At 43.9% G+C, this 9828-nt stretch overlaps 1 pseudogene across 1 annotated transcript; it reads right to left on the bottom strand.

Annotated features, from left to right (window-relative positions):
- Positions 1-8687: 8687 nt before the first annotated feature.
- Positions 8688-9229, bottom strand: LOC308248265 (protein SPT2 homolog; annotated as a pseudogene). The gene has a single exon. The product of its transcript is annotated as a protein SPT2 homolog (transcript).
- Between the last annotated feature and the right edge of the window lie 599 nt (positions 9230-9828).

Genomic DNA, 9828 nt, shown 5'->3' with positions numbered 1-9828 from the left:
AAAACATAAACAGACTAAATGATCCAATCAAAAGACATTGAGTGGCTGAATGGATAAGAAAACATGACCCATACATTTTCTGTGTACAAGAGACCCACCTTAGAACAAGGGACTCACACAGACTGAAAGTGAAGGGATGGGAAAATATCTTCCAGGCAAATGAAAAAAAAAAAAAAAAAGCTGGGGTACCAATACTTATGTATCACAAAATATACCTCAAAGTAAATGCCATAACAAGTGACAAAGAAGGACACTACATAATACTAAAGGGATCGGTACTACAAGAGGATATAACCCTGATAAACATATATGCACCCAATACAGGAGCACCCAAATACGTTAAAAAAAACCTTCTCAAAGATATCAAGGAAGAGATTGACAACAATACAATTATAGTAGGGGACTGTAATACCCCATTGACATCACTGGATAAATCATCTAGAAAAAAAAATCAGTAAAGAAACAGCAATCCTAAATGACTCACTAGATCAGATAGACTTAATTGACATCTGCAGAACATTTCATCCCAAAGCCAGTAAATACACATTCTTCTCAAGTGCACAATGGACATATTCAAAGATAGACCACATATTGGGTCACAGGCAAAGTCTCTTCAAATTCAAGAAGATTGAAATTATATCAAGCATCTTCTCAGACCACAATGGCATAATATTAGAAATAAACTACAATAAAAACAATTAAAAAATCAAACACTTGGAAGCTGCATAGCATTCTATTAAACAATGATTGGGTTACCAAAGAGATCAAAGAAGAAATTAAAAACATCCTGGAAACAAATGATAATGAAAACACAACAATCCAAAATCTATGGGACACAGTGAAAGCAGTTCTGAGAGGGAAGTTTATAGCTCTACAGGCCTACCTTAAAAAACAAGAAAAAAATGATAATAAGTCATCTAACTCTACAACTTAAAGAATTAGAACAACAAGAAAAGCCCAGAGTGAGCAGAAGGAAGGAGATAATAAAGAGCAGAGCAGAAATAAATGACATAGAGACAAAAAAACACACAAAAAACAATACAAAAGATCAACGAAACCAAGAGCTCTTTCTTTGAAAGTATACACAAAATGGATGAACCTCCAGCCAGGCTCATCAAGAAGCAAAGAGAGAGGACCCAAATAAACAAAACCAGAAAAGAAAGAGGTGAAATAACAACAGACCTCATGGAAATACAAAGTATCCTATATAATAAAGAGCTAATATGCAAATGGTCATCATGTGGTCATGCCATCACACTGTCACACCAGGGCCGGGGGTCCTCAGGCCAGGCCAGGGGGCCCTGAGGCCATGCCCCATGCCCCAGTGCCAAGGCTAAGGGACTGGAGGCCAGGTCGGGGGACCAGAGGCTGAGCTGGGGGACCTGAGGCCATGCCCCCCAACCAGCGGGGCTTGATGGGGGACCTTAGTCTGTGCCCCTGCCCAGTGCCAGGCCGGGGGACCTGAGGCTGCAACCCCAGCCAATGTGGGGCTTGATGAGGGTGGGGCCATCCAGGTCTGGGTCTCGAGTGATTTCAAAGCACAAGCGGGTGGGTGGGGACTTGACTCTGGGTCTCGTGGCACGCCGCAGATACTGACAGGAGGAAGATTTGAGATTTCTATATACATTTTACTAATTTTCTTTCATCTCTGACACTTCTATTATACAGAAAGGTCAAGTAGCAATATTAAAATATTTCCTCTACTTAATTCCCTTTCAATGTGCATGAATTTCATGCACCAGGCCACTAGTTGAAAAAAAAATTATTATGAAAAACTCTGTTCCAACAAACTAGACAACCTAGAGGAAACGGACATATTCCTAGAAAAATACAAGATTCCAAAACTCAATCAGGAAGAACCTAAAAATCTCAATAGGCTGATAACTATGGAGGAAATTGAAGCAGTCATCAAAAAGCTTCCCGCAAACAAAAGCCCAGGTCCAAGCGGCTTCACAGGGGAGTTTTACCAAACATTCAAAGAACTAAAACCAATCCTCCTCAGAGTATTCCAAGAAATTAAAGAGGAAGCAACACTTCCAAGCTCATTCTATGAAGCCAACATTACCCTAATACCAAAACCAGATAAAGACACCACAAAGAAAGAGAATTATAGGCCAATATCCCTCATGAATATAGATGCCAAAATCCTCTACAAAATTGTAACAAACCAGATCCAGCATTACATCAGAAAAATTCATATATCATGACCAAGTAGGATTTATCCCAGGGATGCAAGGAATGTACAATATCCACAAATCAATAAACATAATACATCACACAAACAAATTGAGAGATAAAAATCACGTAGTCATATCAATTGATGCAGAAAAAGCTTTTGATAAAATCTAACACTCTTTCTTGATAAAAACCCTCAGCAAAGTGGGAATAGAGGGATCATACATCAACATAATAAAAGCCTTCCTTATAAGACAAACCTCAGCCAATAGCATACTCAATGGGCAAAAACTAGAACCATTTCCCCTAAGAACAGGAACAAGACAGGGATGCGCACTGTCACCACTCCTGTTCCACATAGTACCAGAAGTGCTAGTCATAGCAATTAGACAACAAGAAGAAATAAAAGATATCCAAATTGGAAAAGAATACATAAAACTGCAATTATTCACAGGTGACATGATGCTGTACATAAAAAAACCCAAACACTCCATAAAAATTATTAGACTTAATAAATGAATTTGGCAATGTAGCAGGATACAAAATTAAGGAATTTTTATACACCAATAGTGAACTTACAGAAAGAGAGGTTTAAAAAATCCCATTTACCATTGCACCAAAAACATTAAGATACCTAGGAATAAACTTAACTGAGGAGGTAAAAGACCTGTACTCAGAAAACTACAGGACACTGAATAAAGAGATAGAGGAAGACATAAACAGGTGGAAGAACATACCATAGAATCAACATCATTAAAATGTCCATACTACCCAAAGCAATCTATAGATTCAATGCACTCCCCATTAAAATGCCAATGGCATAGTTCTCAGTCCTAAAACGAACTCTCCAAAAATTCATCTGGGATAAAAAAAAAAAAAGACTCCAAATAGCTACAGCAATCCTGAGAAAGAAGAACAAAGTAGGAGGGATCTCAATACCAGATATCAAGCTGTATTACAAACTCACTGCTCTCAAAACTCCCTGGTACTGGTACAAGAACAGACATATAGATCAATGGAACAGAACAGAGAACCCAGAAATGGACCCAAGCCATTATGTTCAGTTAATATTTGACAAAGGAAGCAAGAGCATACAATGGAGTCAAAACAGTCTCTTCAATAAATGGTTGGGGAAATTGGACAGATAAATGCAATAAAATGAAACTAGAACACCAACTTACATCCTACACAAAAATAAACTCAAAATGGATAAAGGACTTAAATGTAAGATAGGAAACCATAAAAATATTAGAGGAATCCACAGGCAGCCATATCTCAGACATATGCCAAAGCAATATCTTCACTGATATAGCCCCTAGGGCAATGGAAACTAAAGAGAAAATAAACAAATGGTACTACATCAAAATAAAAAGCTTCTGCACAACAAATGAAATCATCAAGAAAACAACGAGAAAGCCCACTGCATGGAAGAACATATTTGCCAATGTTATCACTGATAAGAGTTTAATCTCCAACATTTACAGGGAACTCATACAAATTAACCAAAGGAAGACAAACAACCCAATCAAAAAATGAGCAACAGATCTAAATAGATATTTTTCATAGGAGGACAGAAGGAAGGCCAAGAGACATATGAAAACATGCTCAAAGTCACTAATCATCCGAGAGATGCAAATCAAAACGACAATGAGGTACCATCTCACACCTGTCAGAATGGCAATCATCAAAAAGTCAACAAATGACAAGTGTTGGCAGGATGCAGAGAAAAAGGAACCCTCATGCACTGCTGGTGATAATGCAGACTGGTGCAGCCACTGTGGAGAACAGTATGGAGTTTCCTCAAAAAACTAAAAATGGAACTGCCATTTGACCCAGTGTCCCACTTCTAGGACTGTATTCCAGGAAACTAGAAACACCAGTCAGAAAGAATATATGCACCCCTATGTTCATAGCAGAACAATTTACAATAGCTAAGATGTGAAACAGCCTAAGTGCCCATCAGCAGGTAAGTGGATTAAAAAACTGTGGTACATCTACACAATGGAATACTATACTGCTGTAAAAAGGAAGGGACTCCTACCATTTGCAACAGCATGGATGGTCCTGAAGAGAAAGATAAATATCACATTATCTCACTCATTTGTGAAATATAATGAACAACATAAACTGATGAACAAAAATAGATCCAGAGACTTAGAAGCATCGAACAGACCATCTAACCTCAGAGGGAAGGCAGGGGAGGGTGGGAGTGTGAGGTAAGAGATGAACCAAAGGACTTGTATGTGTGCATAACGAATGGACAAAGACAATAGGGAGTGAGGGCATGTGCTGAGGGGGTGGGAGCCGCCAGGGAGAGGCCAATTGGGGAAATGGAGACATATGCAATACTTCAAACAATAAAGAATTTTAAAAAATTAAAAGAAACCTCTGGTAAAGTTCTCTTCTTACACCAGTGTTTTCCAACTAAATCTTTTAGAAAGGAATTGGAGACAATTTTTATTTCTTAACAATGAGCTTAAAATCAGTACATCCAATGCAAAATTTTGGTACTCTTTGAAACTTTATTTATTTATTTATTTTCTCTCGATACGCATGAATTTAGCTTTTGTTTTATTGCCATTAATTGCTAAGGAATTTTAAGATAAAAATACAAAGTCATTAACATCAAGAGACACAAGGACACTTTGGATTCCAAAATATCTTTATGATGGGGGAGTAAGGGGAACCTCACGTGTCACTTGCTTAGTTTTTAAACTATTACTCTTTCAATTCTAATCTTTGAATAAAATATTTTTTCTACAATATAAAATGACTTTTTTGATAAAAATCAGCACAGTAACATTGTCTATTTTACAATAAATCTGTAAGGAAAATTTGGAAAAGAATATTCTTACACCATATAACATAATTTGTTTTTTTACATGAAATTTTTTTGTTAATTGTCTAATCACCTAAATCAGTGAATAAGAATGCTCAGCTTCCAATCCATGAATATAGAATACAATATAATTTATTCTACATTTTATTTCAAAGTCACAGAGATGACATCCATCCTATCTAATAAAAGAGTGATATGCAAATTGACTTTACCTCCGCTATGCCCACAAGCCATGCCCACCAGCCAATCAGGAGTGAGTATGCAAATTAATGCAACCAAGATGGCTGCGGCCACAGAGAGAGCAGGAAGCTTGGGTTTCTCCGGCAATGGAGGAAGCCAAGCTTTCCTGCAGACCCTGGCCAGCCCAGGCCTCTGCTCAAGGCTACAAAGTTTCAGTTATAGAAGATAAATAAATCCCAGATACCAGGGCCTCCGCTTGGGTTGCCGGGGGGTGTGGCTGGCCTGGAAACCACCACAGGCCCCTCACCCAGGCTGCCCCACAGCCCAAGAGAACCCCCACCCTGATCCGGGACACCCTTCAGGGCAAACCAGCTGGCCGCCACCCGTGCACCAGGCCTCTATCCTATCTAATAAAAGAGTAATGTGCAAATTGACCATCACTCCAACACACAAGATGGCTACCCCCATGTGGTCAAAGATGGCTGCCCCCATGTGGACACAAGATGGCCGCCACAAGATAGCCAGCAGGGGAGGGCAGTTGGGAGGGACCAGGCCAGCAGAGGAGGGAAGTTGGGGGTGACGGAGTCGGCAGGGAATGGCAGTTGGGGGAACCCAGGCCTGCAGGAAAGAGCAGTTAGGGGTGACCAGGCCTGCAGGGGAGGGCAGTGAGGGGCAAACAGGCTGGCAGGGGAGCAGTTAGGCATCAATCAGGCTGGCAGGGGAGTGGTTAGGGGGTGATCAGGCTGGCAGGCAGAAGCAGTTAGGGGCAATCAGGAAGGCAGGCAGGTGAGCAGTTGGGAGCCAGCAGTCCTGGATTGTGAGAGGGATGTCCGACTGCCCGTTTAGGCCAGGATCGGGCCTAAACGGGCAGTGGAACAACCCTCAAGGGGTCCCAGATTGGAGAGGGTGCAAGCTGAGCTGAGGGACACACACCCCCGTGCAAGAATTTCGTGCAACGGGCCTCTAGTATAATTATAAAGCCTACTCTACATTTTCAAGTTCTCAATCCAAATATATAGACTAGAACAGGTCACTTTATTACTGACAACATTCATGGAAGGACCAGATTCCTCATAAAAACACAAAATAAGTTTGATTGGGAGCTGGCTATTGCCCTACTCACCCATCAACAGAATTATGGAAGTCAAGAGGCAATATTTTTTCCTTTTTAAAATAGCAAAGGAACAAAAGAAGATTGGCTGTCTGTTGAGTGGGCCCCACATTAGAGTGCATAGCTCATCAGGATCAAAGCTGGCACCTGTGAGCAGTTAACTTCCTAAGAGCACTCACTGGGCATTATGTCATCTGTACTACAGTTTTCACCGTGGAAGGTATTTGAAAATACTTTATGCTCAAAATATACACTGAGTGGCCAGATTATTATGATCTCTAAATGCATAATAATCTGGCCACTCAGTGTATATCCTATATTATTAAAAGCTAATATGCAAATTGTCCCCTTGACCAGCAGGCAGGCCAGCCAACCACCCATGTCCCCTCCCCCTGGCCAGGCTGGCCGGACCCCACCCATGGACAAATTCATGCACTCACTGGGCCATATATATGAGTGTGTGTGTGTGTGTGTGTGTGTGTGTGTGTGTGTGTACGTATATATATATACTAGAGGCCAAGTGCATGAAATTCTTGCATGGGGGGGTGTGTCCCTCAGCCCAGCCTGCACCCTCTCCAATCTGGGACCCTTCGAGGAATGTCCGACTGCCCGTTTAGGCCCGAACCTAGGATCAGGCCTAAACAGGCAATCGGACATCCCTCTCACAATCCAGGACTGCTGGCTCCCAACTGCTCACCTGCCTGCCTTCCTGATTGCCCCTAACTGCTTCTGCCTGCCAGCCTGATCACCCCCTAACCACTCCCCGGCCAGCCTGATTGATGCCTAACTGCTCCCCTGCCAGCCTGTTTGCCCCTCACTGCCCTCCCCTGCAGGCTTGGTCCCCCCCAACTGCACTCCCCTCCAGGCCTGGGTCTCCCCCAACTGCCATTCCCTGCTGACTCCGTCACCCCTAACTTCCCTCCTCTGCTGGCCTGGTCACCCCTAACTGCCCTCCCCTTCTGGCCATCTTTTGGTGGCCATCTTGTGTCCACATGGGGGCAGTCATCTTGTGTATTAGGGTGATGGTCAATTTGCATATTATTCTTTTATTAGATAGGATTAGATAGCATAGAGGCCTGGTGCATGGGTGGGGGCTGGCTGCTTTGCCCTGAAGGTTGTCTCAGATCAGGGTGGGGGTTCTCTTGGGCTGTGGGGCAGCCTGGGTGAGGGGACTGTGGTGGTTTGCAGGCTGGCCACGGCCCCCGGTGACCCAAGCGGAGGCCCTGATATCTGGGATTTATTTATCTTCTATAATTGAAACTTCGTAGCCTTGAGTGGAGGCCAAGGCAGGCCAGGGCTGCGGAAACTTGGCTTCCTCCATCGTCAGGGGCAACTCAAGCATCATGCTCTCTCCAGCTACGTGGCTGCCGCCATTTTTATTGGGATTTATTTATCTTCTATAATTGAAACTTTGTAGCCTTGAGCGCATGCCTGGGCCAGCCAGGGCAGGCAGAAAGCTTGGCTTCCTCTGTTGCTGGGGAAACCCAAGCCTCTTGCTCTCTCTGTGGCTGCAGCCATCTTGGTTGGGTTAATTTGCATACTCGCTTTTGATTGGCTGTTGGGCATGGCTTGTGGGAATAGCGGAGGTATGGTCAATTTGAATATTACTCTTTTATTAGATAGGATATATATATATATATATATATATATATATATATATATATATATACACACACATACATACATACATACACACTGAGTGGCCAGAAAATTATGCGTTCAGAGATCATAATAATCTGGCCTCTCAGTGTATAGTATCCATTCCTTGTCCTCGAGGATCCAAGTATCTATACTAATAAAAACCTAGGTGGCACTCGCATGTGACGTTGCCACAAGATGGCTGCCACAAGATGGCCAAGTGCACAGAGGAGGCGGGGCCCAGCAGCAACTTCGTGTGGTGAGGCCTGGGGGGTCCCAGTATCTCCTCCACCTCACGGAGAGCAGGCGGGTCCCGGTGGAGAAGGCAGGTTGTGCCCGGGGAGGGCAGTTGGGGGGAATCAGGCCAGCTGGGGAGCAGTTAGGTGTCAATCAGGCCGGCAGGGGAGTGGTTAGGGGGTGATCAGGCTGGCAGGCAGAAGTGGTTAGGGGCAATCAGGCAGGCAGTCAGGTAGGCAGGCAAGTGGTTACGAGCCAGCAGTCCTGGATTGTGAGAGGGATCTCCAACTGCCGGTGTAGGCCCAATCCTGTACATCCCCCAAGGGGTCCCAGATTGGAGAGAGTGCAGGTCGGGCTAAGGGACACCTTCCCCCACCCCTGTGCATGAATTTCATGTACTGGGCTACTAGTAAATCTAAAATGGTAATGGGCTCCTTCAGTCCAAAGGCAGGACTTCTTTGCAGTAGAGTGTCTCCAGTGTTTCACAAAAGTAAAGAAAAGCAGCAGCTAACGTCTTTTCAGCTTCTTGACCTCTCCGCATTTTGTTGCTTCTTCCTCCCATCTCATTTCCTCTAAGTCATCTTGCATACCTGGTCTTAAACTCTTTGCTCCTTCATCTTTGTATTTTTTTTTTCATCATAGCCAAAGAATATGCTTAGATATTTCTTCCTGAGACTCTCCTTCATCTTTGATAAAATCTTCTATTTTGGAGTCATAGTTCTCATCTTCCTCCTTTTCATATTCTCACTGTCTTTTGTAACCACCAGGGAAGGGAAACCCTTGAGAACGTTGGGCAGATCTGTAGCCAGCTCCATTCATCTGTCCATTGGTGGGCCAGGTAATGATATTCTTAGAAGATATTGTTTCTGAGACAAAAGTGCATTTGGGCTTATGGGGGGATCTAAGCTACTAACTATTCACCCAGGTCCCAAGCTGCTCACTGGTCTTCTAGGGCCTGAACTGCTGACAGTCTGTCCAGATGAAACTGTGCCACTTACTGATCGCCCAGAGCCACTGACTGACCGCTTGGGGGGCACTGAGCCACTCATTGGTCGTCGGTTATGTGGATTGTGCACAGGCCACCACCCAGAGTCACCAGAACTGACCACTGACTTCCTAGAACCACCTGAGCCACTGATGGGTCATCCAGAGCCACCTGTACTGCTGACTGTCCTTCCAGGAGGATTTAAGTCACTGGCTGGCCTCTTGGTCCCACTGATTGATCGCTCAGGTCCTGAGCTGGAGCTGCCATTCTGGTGCCTGGGCATGGAGCCAGAACTAACCATAGGCTGAAGACTCCCTGTGATGGGCTGCCCAGGAGCTGGGCTGGAGCTGCTGCCTGATGGCCTGACACTTGGACTCTTAGCCTTATGTGGGGAGACCACAGGTCCAGGTCTGGAATGGCTAGGATAGAGAGGAGATTTTTGGCTGTGTGTTCAGTAACAGATTTCTGAGTCCCTTTAGCAGAAGTCTTTGGAACACTTGGTGAAAAGGTGCTCAGTGGGTCTTTCCAGCCCCATTGAAAACAGGCCTGTCATGGTCCTTCTGAAGTGAGGCTTGGGAACAGTTGCTAGATCCTACTTTGGTCCTCTCTCCTGGCATGGATTTGGATGAAAACAAACCTAAATGTTTCTTATTATCTGTGTGG

This window comes from Plecotus auritus, assembly GCF_963455305.1.
Source record: "Plecotus auritus genome assembly, chromosome: 5".
Lineage (NCBI taxonomy): Eukaryota > Metazoa > Chordata > Mammalia > Chiroptera > Vespertilionidae > Plecotus > Plecotus auritus.
Note: the sequence above shows the minus strand (reverse complement) of the source record. Positions and strands in the feature narration are given on the sequence as shown.